Below are 11286 nucleotides of genomic sequence, written 5' to 3'. Positions count from 1 at the left end.
TATCCTGGAGCCACTGAGCCCCTTCACTGTATCTATGGACTGGGGGTTACTATTGAGATGGCTGTGCAGGATGCTGCCTATTCCATGATGACCATCATGCGAGTCTGGACTGGCCTGCTTCGGAACACCGACTTCCGTTATATGCCAGCTTCACTTCCAGGAGCGCAAGGGTATCTCCAGGCTATTTATGCTAACCCCACACATGAGGAGTCACTACTCCGCACCACTGCTGAGATGCTCGAGGATAAGGACCGCGAAAATCGGGCCTTGCGTATGGAGCTTTTTAACTCTCGTGCTAATCACTGGGCCACTTTGACTCGGTTTGCACCGGCGGTACATGCAGGATACATGGATCTAAGGGATCTGTACCCTATATGGTCTGGATTGCTAGATTGTATGGAGTGGCGCGATGTAGGAGGCATCACCCCTCCTCGTGGTCCCCGTCTGCCACCACCTATGGGACCAAGGCCACATCCGAGTCCCTATGGTCCGCAGGCTCCGCAGGACCATCTGTTCCTAGATGATCATGTTCCACTTCCAGGCTTTGGTGGCGACTTCTATGAGGATTACTACGGAGCCGTTTGAGCTAGTAGTAGTTTCACTAGTATTGTAGTAGTTGTATTCTCCACAGTCCTGCGTGACCGTGGGATACGACTTGGTGTGTATCACGCTCCGGAGGTGTAGAAAAATAATGTATAGGAGCTTGGAATGCCTCCGATGAGATGTAATATCTTTCACCGTAGTTGTACTCTAGCCTGGGCTTGTACTAAACTATGTACAGTGTGTATGACCAATGGTATATATATATGGCAGTTTCTATATTACCATGTCGTGCAATGAACATCTTAGCATCCCATGTTATCCATTACATTCTGCACTTCCTTGCTAAGTTTGTGCCATCCTTATCTAAATCATTGTCTTGTTTTCTCCTAGGGTGGTCAACACCCGCAGCAACCCTGCTGCCCCGGAGCAGGGGGAAGCCAGTGCAGCTAGGGGTGAAAATCTGCCTCACCTGCCTTCTCTGGCCGAAGTGATGCTGGAGGAGGAAAGAAACAAGCGTGAGACTAACCGCTTGCTGGAGCGGATTGAGAAGAACACCGCACGCCATCAGCGAAATGACTTCGTGTCAATCAATGACTTCATCAAGTTGTACCCACCAAAGTTTAATCATTCCGTCGAGCCCCTCGACATGGATGACTGGCTTCGCAGCATCACCCACAAGCTACGTTCTGCCAACGTAGCCGAAGCTGATAAGGTTACTTATGCTGCCTATCACCTCGAAGGCCCTGCTAGCCTTTGGTGGGAAAATTTTGAAGCTATGCGCCCGGTCGGCCAAATCACTACTTGGGTTGAATTCAGTGAGGCTTTTCATGAGCATCACATTCCGGAAGGTCTCATAGATCGCAAGAGGGAAGACTGACTGTGGATGCATATAGCCGTGAATTTGGGAATCTGGCATGATATGCTCCTGAAGAGGTATCCACCGACGCTAAGAAGCAGGTAAGGTTCCGCAAGGGACTTAGCCCTGAGCTTCATCGTGATCTTCGTCTGCACGAGTGCACCTCCTTTCAGAAGTTGGTCAATAAATCCATCAGTGCTGAGACAGGCCAGTCTGATTATGACGCTTCACGCAAGCACTCTCGTGATGTTGGCTCTTCATCCGGCTCTGGATCTCAGAAGCGCCGGGTGTGGATTCCAAGCACGGCACTGCCACCCAGGTTCATTCCGAGGCCATCCTTTGAGGCGCCTCGCCCCAACCAGCAGTTTCCACCGCCCAAGCCCTATGGTGGCCCCGCTGCTAATGCTGCTCCACGCCCCAATGTTGTGACATCTTTCAAGTGTGGAGAGCCGGGTCACTATAGTTGAGAGTGTCCCCAGAACAACAACCCCAATCAGTCTGGAAAGTCCGTTGGCCGTGGTAAGCCAGCGGGAAAGACATTCTACGCCAAGCCGGTCACCACTGCACGTGGCCATGTCAACTATGTTTCAGTCGAGGAGGCTCATGAGGATCCTAACGTCGTCCTTGGTACGCTCCTTGTTAATTGCCATCCGGCATCTGTTCTTTTTGATACTGGAGCATCTCATTCATTCATATCCGAGAACTATGCTTGATTGCATAACATGACAATCTGTGACATGCCCACTTCCATGGTAATTCAAACTCCGGGTTCCAAATGGCAAACTTCTAGAGTAAGCCATGGGAACGAAATTCTTATTGATAGACTTGTCTTCCTTGTATCCTTAATAGCTCTTAAGTCCTCAGACATTAACATCATCTTGGGTATGGACTGGATGTCAGCTCATTATGCTAAGATTGATTGTGCAACTAGAACCGTTCAACTTACTCACCCATCGGGCAAGACAGTCAATGTCTTAACTCGAGTGGCCAAGCGCCAGCTTTACTCCCTAAATGCCAACCCCCTTCCAGACCTTGAGGATATTCCGGTAGTCCGAGAATTTCCGGATGTCTTTCTAGAAGAACTGCCAGGTGTTCCACCTAACAGGGATGTCGAGTTTGTGATAGACCTTGTTCCAGGAACCGTTCCAATTTCTAGAAGACCCTATAAGATGGCACCCTTAGAACTATCCGAGCTTAAGAACCAACTCGATGAGTCCTTGAAAAAGGGTTTCATCCGTCCTAGTTCCTCTCCTTGGGCTTGCCCCGTCCTCTTTGTCAAGAAGAAGGATGGAACGGATCGGATGGTTGTAGATTACCGACCTGTCAACTTGGTCACCATCAAGAACAAGTATCCGCTTCCCAGGATCAACGATCTGTATGATCAGCTCGCTAGATCCTCAGTCTTTTCCAAGATGGATTTGAGGTTGGGCTACCATCAAATCAAAATCAGAAATGGGGACATTCCCAAAACGGCCTTTGTTACTCGCTATGGCCAATACGAGTACACCGTTATGTCCTTCGGTTTAACCAATGCCCCGGCCACCTTCTCTTGGTTAATGAACTCGGTCTTCATGGAGTATTTGGATAAATTTGTCGTAGTTTACCTCGATGACATACTCGTCTACTCCAAGAATGAAGAGGAACATGCCAAACATCTAAGGCTGGTGTTGACGAAACTTCGAGAGCATCGCCTTTATGCCAAATTCTCCAAGAGTGAATTTTGGTTGCCATAAGTGACCTATCTAGGCCATGTAATCTCTGGTAAGGGTATTGCTGTCAATCCCAAGCGAGTTCAAGCCGTCCTTGATTGGACTCCACCTGAGACGGTCAAGCAAGTTCGGAGCTTCCTTGGCTTAGCGAGCTATTGTCGCCGCTTCGTCGAGAATTTCTCCAAGGTTGCTAAACCTCTAATTGAACTCCTCAAGAAAGATAAAAAGTTCGAGTGGACCCCACAGTGCGAGTTCAGCTTTCAGGAACTGAAAAGACGCCTGACATCTACTCCCGTACTGGTACCACCAGATTTCTCCAAGGACTTTATTATCTATTGCGACGCCTCGCGACAAGGACTAGGTTGCATACTCATGCAAGATCGTTAGGTAATTGCCTATGATTCATGGCAATTACACCGACATGTGGAAAAATACCCCACACATGATCTAGAGCTTGCAGCTATAGTCCATGCACTCAAAACTTGGCGACATTACCTCCTCGGTAATCATTGCGAGATCTTCACTGACCACCAAAGTTTGAAATATATCTTCACCCAACCGGATTTGAATCTCAGGAAAAGACGTTGGGTCGAGTTGATCTCGGATTACGACTTAGGAATAACTTACACCCCGGGCAAAGCCAATGTCATGGCTAATGCGCTAAGTCGTAAATCTTATTGTAACAACCTGATGTTACAACAAAGTCAACCACTTCTCCACGAGGAATTTCGTAAGCTCAATCTTCACATTATTCCTCGAGGATTCCTATCCACCCTGGTGGCGAAACCTACCCTTACGGATCAGATCATCAAGGCGCAGAAGGTAGATCCAGGAATCTCCCGTATTAGGAGAAACATTGAGAAAGGAGTCGCGAATTGTTTCTCTGTTGATGATCAAGGTGTCGTATACTTTGGAAACTGCTTAGTGGTTCCCAAGGCATGAAACTTGAGGCGGCTGATCCTTAAGGAAGCTCATGAATCCCCTCTCACCATTCATCCCGGTAGTACTAAAATGTATCAAGACCTACGCTAGAGGTTTTGGTGGACTAGGATGAAGAGAGAAATCGCTCAATACATTGCTAGTTGCGATGTTTTTCGTCGTGTTAAAGCAGAGCATCAACGGCCTGCTGGCACCCTTCAACCTTTGGCTATACCTGAGTGGAAATGGGATAAAATTAGTATGGATTTCATTACTGGGTTTCCCAGGACCAAGAGATGGAATAATGCCATCTTCGTCGTGATCGACCGTCTTTCCAAAGTAGCCCATTTCCTACCTGTTCGTGAGAGTATCACCGCTAGCCAGCAAGCTGATTTGTACATCTCCCGAATAGTGTCTCTTCATGGTGTCCCATTGGAAATTAACTCAGACCGTGGGAGTCTCTTCACCTCTCGATTTTGGGAAAGTTTCCAAAATGCTATGGGAACTCGTCTCTCTTTTAGCACCGCCTTCCATCCTCAATCAATTGGTCAAGTAGAGCGAGTCAATCAAATTCTGGAAGATATGCTCCGAGCTTCTGTCATCTCATTCGGAATGGGTTGGGAGAAATGCCTTCCATTCGCGGAGTTTTCTTATAACAATAGTTATCAAGCTAGTTTGGGCAAAGCTCCTTTCGAAGTTCTCTATGGACGAAAATGTCTAACGCCTCTTAACTGGTCAGAAACAGGGGAAAGACAACTCTTTGGCCCGGATATGATTCAGGAAGCAAAAGAGCAGGTTCGTGTTATTCGTGAGAAATTGAAAACAGCCCAATCTCGTCAAAAGAGCCAATATGATCATAAACATAAGCTCATGACTTATGAAGTCGGCGAGAAGGCTTACCTTCGGGTTACTCCGTTAAAGAGAACCCATCATTTCGGTATCAAAGGCAAATTGGCTCCTCGTTACATTGGACCCTTTCGCATTCTTGCCAAACGAGGAGAAGTTTCCTACCAATTGGAACTACCTTCGCATCTTTCCAGAGTTCACGATGTCTTCCATGTTTCTCAACTCAGGCGTTGCTTCGCGGATCCTATCCGTGGAGTGGACCACGAAACGCTTGATCTACAAGATAACCTCTCATATCGGGAATATCCCGTTCGTATCCTTGATCAAGCCTAGCATACCACTCGATGCCATAATATCAAGTTTCTCAAGGTTCAATGGTCACACCATTCCGAGAAAGAAGCCACTTGGGAAAGGGAGGATCGTCTTCGAATCGAGTACCCCACCTTCTTCCCAGAGGATCCTAAATCTCGGGACGAGATTCTTTTGAGTGGGGGTGAGTTGTCACATCCCTGTGTTAGTCATGCATTAGGATTGGTTGAACATGTGCATCATGTTTAAATTTATTTTAAATTTTAAATGGGGATGACAGAACCCCCAGCACCCCCCTGGAACAACTAGGGTTTACTAAAAACTTTTTCAATGAACCTGAAATGCCCTTCTAAAAAGCCCACCCTTTTTGTTTTGGGTTAAAACCTTTGACAAAAATGGTGCACATTTTTCTAGGACATCTTAAGGTCATTGGATTAATTCTTATAGTATTTGCATTTGGGCATTTAAATTCTATAAAATATTTTAAATGCTCAAATAATCATAAACTAAAATGTTTGATGTTGGATATATTCTAAGCAGTAGCCATGATTAATTTTATGATTTTTGGAAATGCCCTGGCATTTTTAATAAAGCCCAGAAGTTACAGAAATAATAGAATAAATAAAAAAACAGAAAAGGGAGAGAGAAAGGAACTTACCTGTCGCCCTGGCCTGGCCCAGCTCGGCCCAGCCCACTGGCCACTGCCAGTCATCCTCCTCCTCTCGCCAGGAGGACGAGAGGCGCGTGGCCGGCGCCCGCAGCCACACGCCGGCCACCTCCTGCTTCTGCCGATGCCCGAACGCCGTCTACGAGTTCCACGCACTCCCCCTCGTCCCCCTCTCACTTTGCCCACTCTCCCCGTGCCCCTCTCCCCCTCTGGCTCTCTCCCCATCCCCTGCCGAGCGCAGCCGTCGCCGCCGACAAGCACCACCGCGGCCACTGCCTCTCCCTCGCTTCTCTGACCGGCCCAGAGGCTCCGCCTCGACCCCCTCTTCCTTCCACCCCGAGCCACGCCACCACGGGAGCCCCACATCGCCGCCATAAGTCGTCTTCCCTGAGCACGGTCGCCGGACTCCATTGATGGATTCGCCATCGCCAAGCCGTCTCCGAGCAAGCCGAGCCCCTCTTCGTGATCGCTGTGAGCTCCGCCACTGTTTCCCCCTCTCCCCGCGCTCGTCCGCGTCCTCTAACCACCATGGCCATCGGAGCCGATAGCTCCTCGCCGCCGGCCATGTCGCCACCGAAGCCACGGCCGTGCATGCTTGCACCCAAGCTCACCACTACACTCAGTACATCCCCACGAGTCGAACGCGGCCACCCCCATGTCCTGTTGTGCAACCTAGCATGTTTTCCGCCGAGGCCCGAACTCCAGCCGCTGCGGACGTGCTCGCCGCCGTCGTTTCCGGCCTCCCCGAGCTCCACCTCCACCACCAAACGCCGCGGCTTGTCCCCAGCTACTCGTAGGACCAAACCGCAGTCGATTTGGTCGACTGTGGGCAAAACCCGAGCCCCTCCGCCGCGACTGTCCTCGCCGGCGTCAAGCCACCGGCGAGTTGACCACTTTTTGACCGTGGACTGACGCGTGGGCCCAGGTTGACTTCCCCCCTGAGCCTATGATAGGTGGGGCCGGCCTGTTAATTAGTTTAGGATTAGTGTTAACTAATTTTAATTAGTTTAGTCACTGACATGTGTTCCCAGGCCCCACTGACAGTTAGTTAGTACTAACTTAATCATGTTAATTAGCTGAGTCACTGACAGACAGGGCCCACCAGTCAGGTTTGACTGGCCCCGGCGCCTTTGACTCGCTGACGTCATAGTGACGTAGTGCTGACGCATTTATTCTTTTTCTGGATTTATTTTTATATAGGAAATTCCAGAAAATAGCCAAAACTTCTAAACATCATAGAAAATCAACCATAGCTTCCAAATCAAATAAATTATATATGAAAAATGATCAGAAAAATTCAATCTATCCATCTGTAATGGTTTCATGCATGACCAAACAAGTTAACCTTGCTGTTTAAGCAAAATAAGATAATGCACTAATAAGGCTATGTTAAATGAACTAACATTTGAATCTTTGATTCAAATGAGTTCATTCCTTTCTGTTTTAGCTTGCATTAGGCCAAGGCACATTCATTTTGCCATGGCATAGCATGCATCATATTGTTGCATATTGTCATGTGTTGATTATGTTTCGGTGTGTCTTTCGTGGTAGGTTCTGCCTCCGAGGATAACCCCGAGTATCCGTCTGAAGGGCAGTACCCTACTACCACTACATCAGGCAAGCAACCCATTGATCATTCCGATACAAACCCATGTTCTCGCTTCTGCTCTTGTTTACTGCATTAAGGCAACGCGATTCAAACTGCTGTGTGCTACGGTAGTTGAACCCTTATCCTCTGCATGACCTGTCATTGCCACAGTAACTAGATGAAACCCACTAGCATGTGTAGGAGTTGATTGAGCCATGTATGTGTTTCCTACCTTGCTATGCCTGCTATGCTTAGAGTTGTGTCAGGTCTGGTTCATCTAGGTGATGGGCTAGAGTGAAATGATTATGTCGGTAATGTGAGGGATGTGTTGAACATGATTTGGTAAAGGTATCGATGAGAGGCCATGTAGGAGTACATGGTGGGTTGTTTCATTGAGGCCATCCATAAGAACTGAGATCTGTATGTGTGATTTAAGATTCAGTTACTACCATACATTGGGCCCGAAACCAATGGACCCTCTCGGCTTCTTATTCACCCTAGTACTCTGTCCAGGAGTTGCAATTAGTTTCTGGTGTTTGTAGGTTATGTGTTGGCGGCCGTGCGTAGCGCTGACCCTAGGGGTGGGCTATGTTGCGGTAGATACACCGTGGCACGGTGTACCGAGTCACCCATTTGGTGTCTCGGGAACCCTGTTCACATCGTTCGGGGCCGTATGTGGAAACCTCGGCCGGACTCCCTACGGATGGAACCTGGATAGGCGATAAACCTGGACTAGAGGCTTGAGTGTTTAGGTAGGCCGTGGCCGACACCCTCGTTGGGCTTCCGCTTGAAGGTTGCCGAGTACATGTCGTGTAAACGGCGGTAAGTGGTGAAAGAGTGTATGAAGAAGTACACCCCTGCAGGGTATAAAACTATTCGAATAGCCATTTCCGCGGTAAAGGACTACTTGGTTGCCTATACAGTTCATAGACAAGTTAATGGATACTACTACAAGACTCAAGATAAGTGTGAGTACCGAGGATGGCCCTCTCGTAGGATGACGAGGGAGGATCCCCGGTGGAGTATTGTGTTGGTGAGTAGTGGACTCGTGTGCGAAAACTATTTTATTAGTGGTGTTTCGTAGGATAGCTTAGCCAAGAGTCAAAGCTGGCTTGCTGCAATAACTCCACCACCTTCTTGAGAACAAGCATGTATAGTAGGTTCTGATGTAAGACTTGCTGAGTACCTTTGTACTCATGTTTGCTTAATTACTGTTTTCAGACGACAACACCGCCCCCTCCGATGGCTTTCTACGTAGACCTTGATGTCAACGAGTGACTAGCCACCCAGGTGGTGATCCTGGCCATGGAGGGCCCTATGTAGATAGACAGGCTTCGAGAAGCCTTCTTGCTTTCTAGTGTCTGTACTCAGACTATTTGCTTCCTCATGTGCTTGTATGCTTGTATGACTTGAGTGTCGGGTCATGTGACCCCTACCTGTATGAACATGTTATGTATGGCTCTCTGGAGCCTTTAGATAAAATACTTGAGTTGTAGAGTTTTGTTGTGATGCCATGTTGTATTTGCACATATCGTGCATATTGTGTGTATGATTGAAATGCTTGGTATGTGTGGGATCCGACAATCTAGTTGTTTATCCTTGGCAGCCTTTCTTATGGTGAAATGTAGTCTAGTGCTCCTCGAGCCATAGTAGTCCGCTACATCCCAGTTCACCGGAGTCCTGCTAGCCCAGCACTACTGCTCAGGACACTTGACTGGCCGGCATGTGTTTCACCTCGTTCCTATGTCTGTCCCTTCGGGGAAATGTCACGCGGTGACATCCGGAGTCCTGCCTAGCCTGCTACAGCCCAGGTTCCCCGGAGCCCTGTTAGCCCAGTGCTACAGCCCGGATTCACACGCTGATGACCGGCATGCTCGATGTGATTCATGTATGCCTGTCTCCATAGGTCTATGCCGCTTTGGGTTCATGACTAGCCATGTCGGCCCGGGTTCTCTGTCATATGGATGCTAGCGACACTATCATATACGTGAGCCAAAAGCCGCAAACGGTCCCGGGCCATGGTAAGGCGACACCCGTGGGATACCGTGCATGAGGCCGCAATGTGATATGAGGTGTTACCGGCTAGATCGTTTTGACTTGGAATCGGGGTCCTGACACCGAGGCACCCTAAAAGCCAAGGTTTTATCATTTAGGGTTTGTCGACACCGAGGCACCCTAAAAGCCTAAGCTTTCATCATTTAGGTTCTTATCGACACCGATGCACCCTAAAACCTATAGTTTAATGCAGCAAGAATAAAGGGGCAGTTGATCCTACTTAATTAAGTACTAAGATACCCCGGCCCTTGCATTAGTCGCAAGTACCCCATATGTCCTATTTTTAGCAAAGTCATGCTAAAATTCACGGAAAATTTCAGCATGACCTTTGTTGAAAATCGGACATATGGAGTACCCAAATTTGCCGGAACAGAAGTTAATCGACATTCCGGCAAACTCAAGGGCCTCTCGGGGTACCTGCAAAATCATTATCCCCGCGTAATGAAGTCGCCAATGGGTCATTTCAGAAGATCACAAGCAGCATCATCACAAGTACAACATCATCACAAGTACAGCAGCAGCAGTGAACACATGCATAACAGCAGCAGCAGCAGGTTTATTCTTCTTCTTCATAAACATTAATTGGTGTGGGTGACTCTATCTGCCCTCTAATGACTCACTCAACTTAACAGGACAATGCACAAGCATTGTTTTGATTCCAACAGCTGCTGTAAAATACATCCAACAAAGGTGCTCTAAAATCAGAAATACTACCCCCCAAATCTTTAGCTCAATTCTAAAAATACATGGCTAGTGTCGTGGTTCTAACTCTGACAGTGATGTAGGGGGGTGAGTATGGAGAGGCGAGATCCTAGCTATGGGGAAGTTGTTACACGTGAGGTTTACGAGTTCAGGCCCTTCTCGGAGGAAGTAATAGCCCTACGTCTCGGAGCCCGGAGGCGGTCGACTGGATTATGCATGTATGGGTTACAGAGGTGCGAACCCCTCCTACTGAGGAGGGGGGTGGCTTATATAGAGTTCGCCGGCCCCCTCCTGCCCTCAGTGATGCAGGGTTTAAAGTACATTTAAGATTGGGCGTTACTGGTAACGCCTCTAATAAAGTGCTATAATGACCATGAAGACTACTTAACGGCTGACTGTTTGCCTACAGAGCGACTGCTGATCTCCTGGCGGTCGAGTGATAGCTTCTTGGTCGAGTGATAGCTTCTTGGTCGAGTGTCTTGAGTCCGTCGAGTGGGATGCCTTCAAGTCGATTGAAAGGTGATTTCTCCCAGGGGTGTCCTAGAGTAGGACTCTTGGGTCAGGCCCGTGTCCCTACCCTAGGTACATGTCTTCATCATTAGAACTGTCGTGGTTCTAACTCTGACAGTGATGTAGGGGGGTGAGTATGGAGAGGCGAGATCCTAGCTATGGGGAAGTTGTTACACGCGAGGTTTACGAGTTCAGGCCCTTCTCGGAGGAAGTAATATCCCTACGTCTCGGAGCCCGGAGGCGGTCGACTGGATTATGCATGTATGGGTTACAGAGGTGCGAACCCCTCCTACTGAGGAGGGGGGTGGCTTATATAGAGTTCGCCGGCCCCCTCCTGCCCTCAGTGATGCAGGGTTTAAAGTACATTTAAGATTGGGCGTTACTGGTAATGCCTCTAATAAAGTGCTATAATGACCATGAAGACTACTTAACGGCTGACCGTTTGCCTACAGAGCGACTGCTGATCTCCTGGCGGTCGAGTGATAGCTTCTTGGTCGAGTGATAGCTTCTTGGTCGAGTGTCTTGAGTCCGTCGAGTGGGATGCCTTCAAGTCGATTGAAAGGTGATTTCTCCCAGGGGTGTC

The sequence above is a fragment of the Triticum urartu genome, chromosome 6 (genome assembly GCF_003073215.2).
Source record: "Triticum urartu cultivar G1812 chromosome 6, Tu2.1, whole genome shotgun sequence".
Classification (NCBI taxonomy): domain Eukaryota; kingdom Viridiplantae; phylum Streptophyta; class Magnoliopsida; order Poales; family Poaceae; genus Triticum; species Triticum urartu.
Note: the sequence above shows the minus strand (reverse complement) of the source record.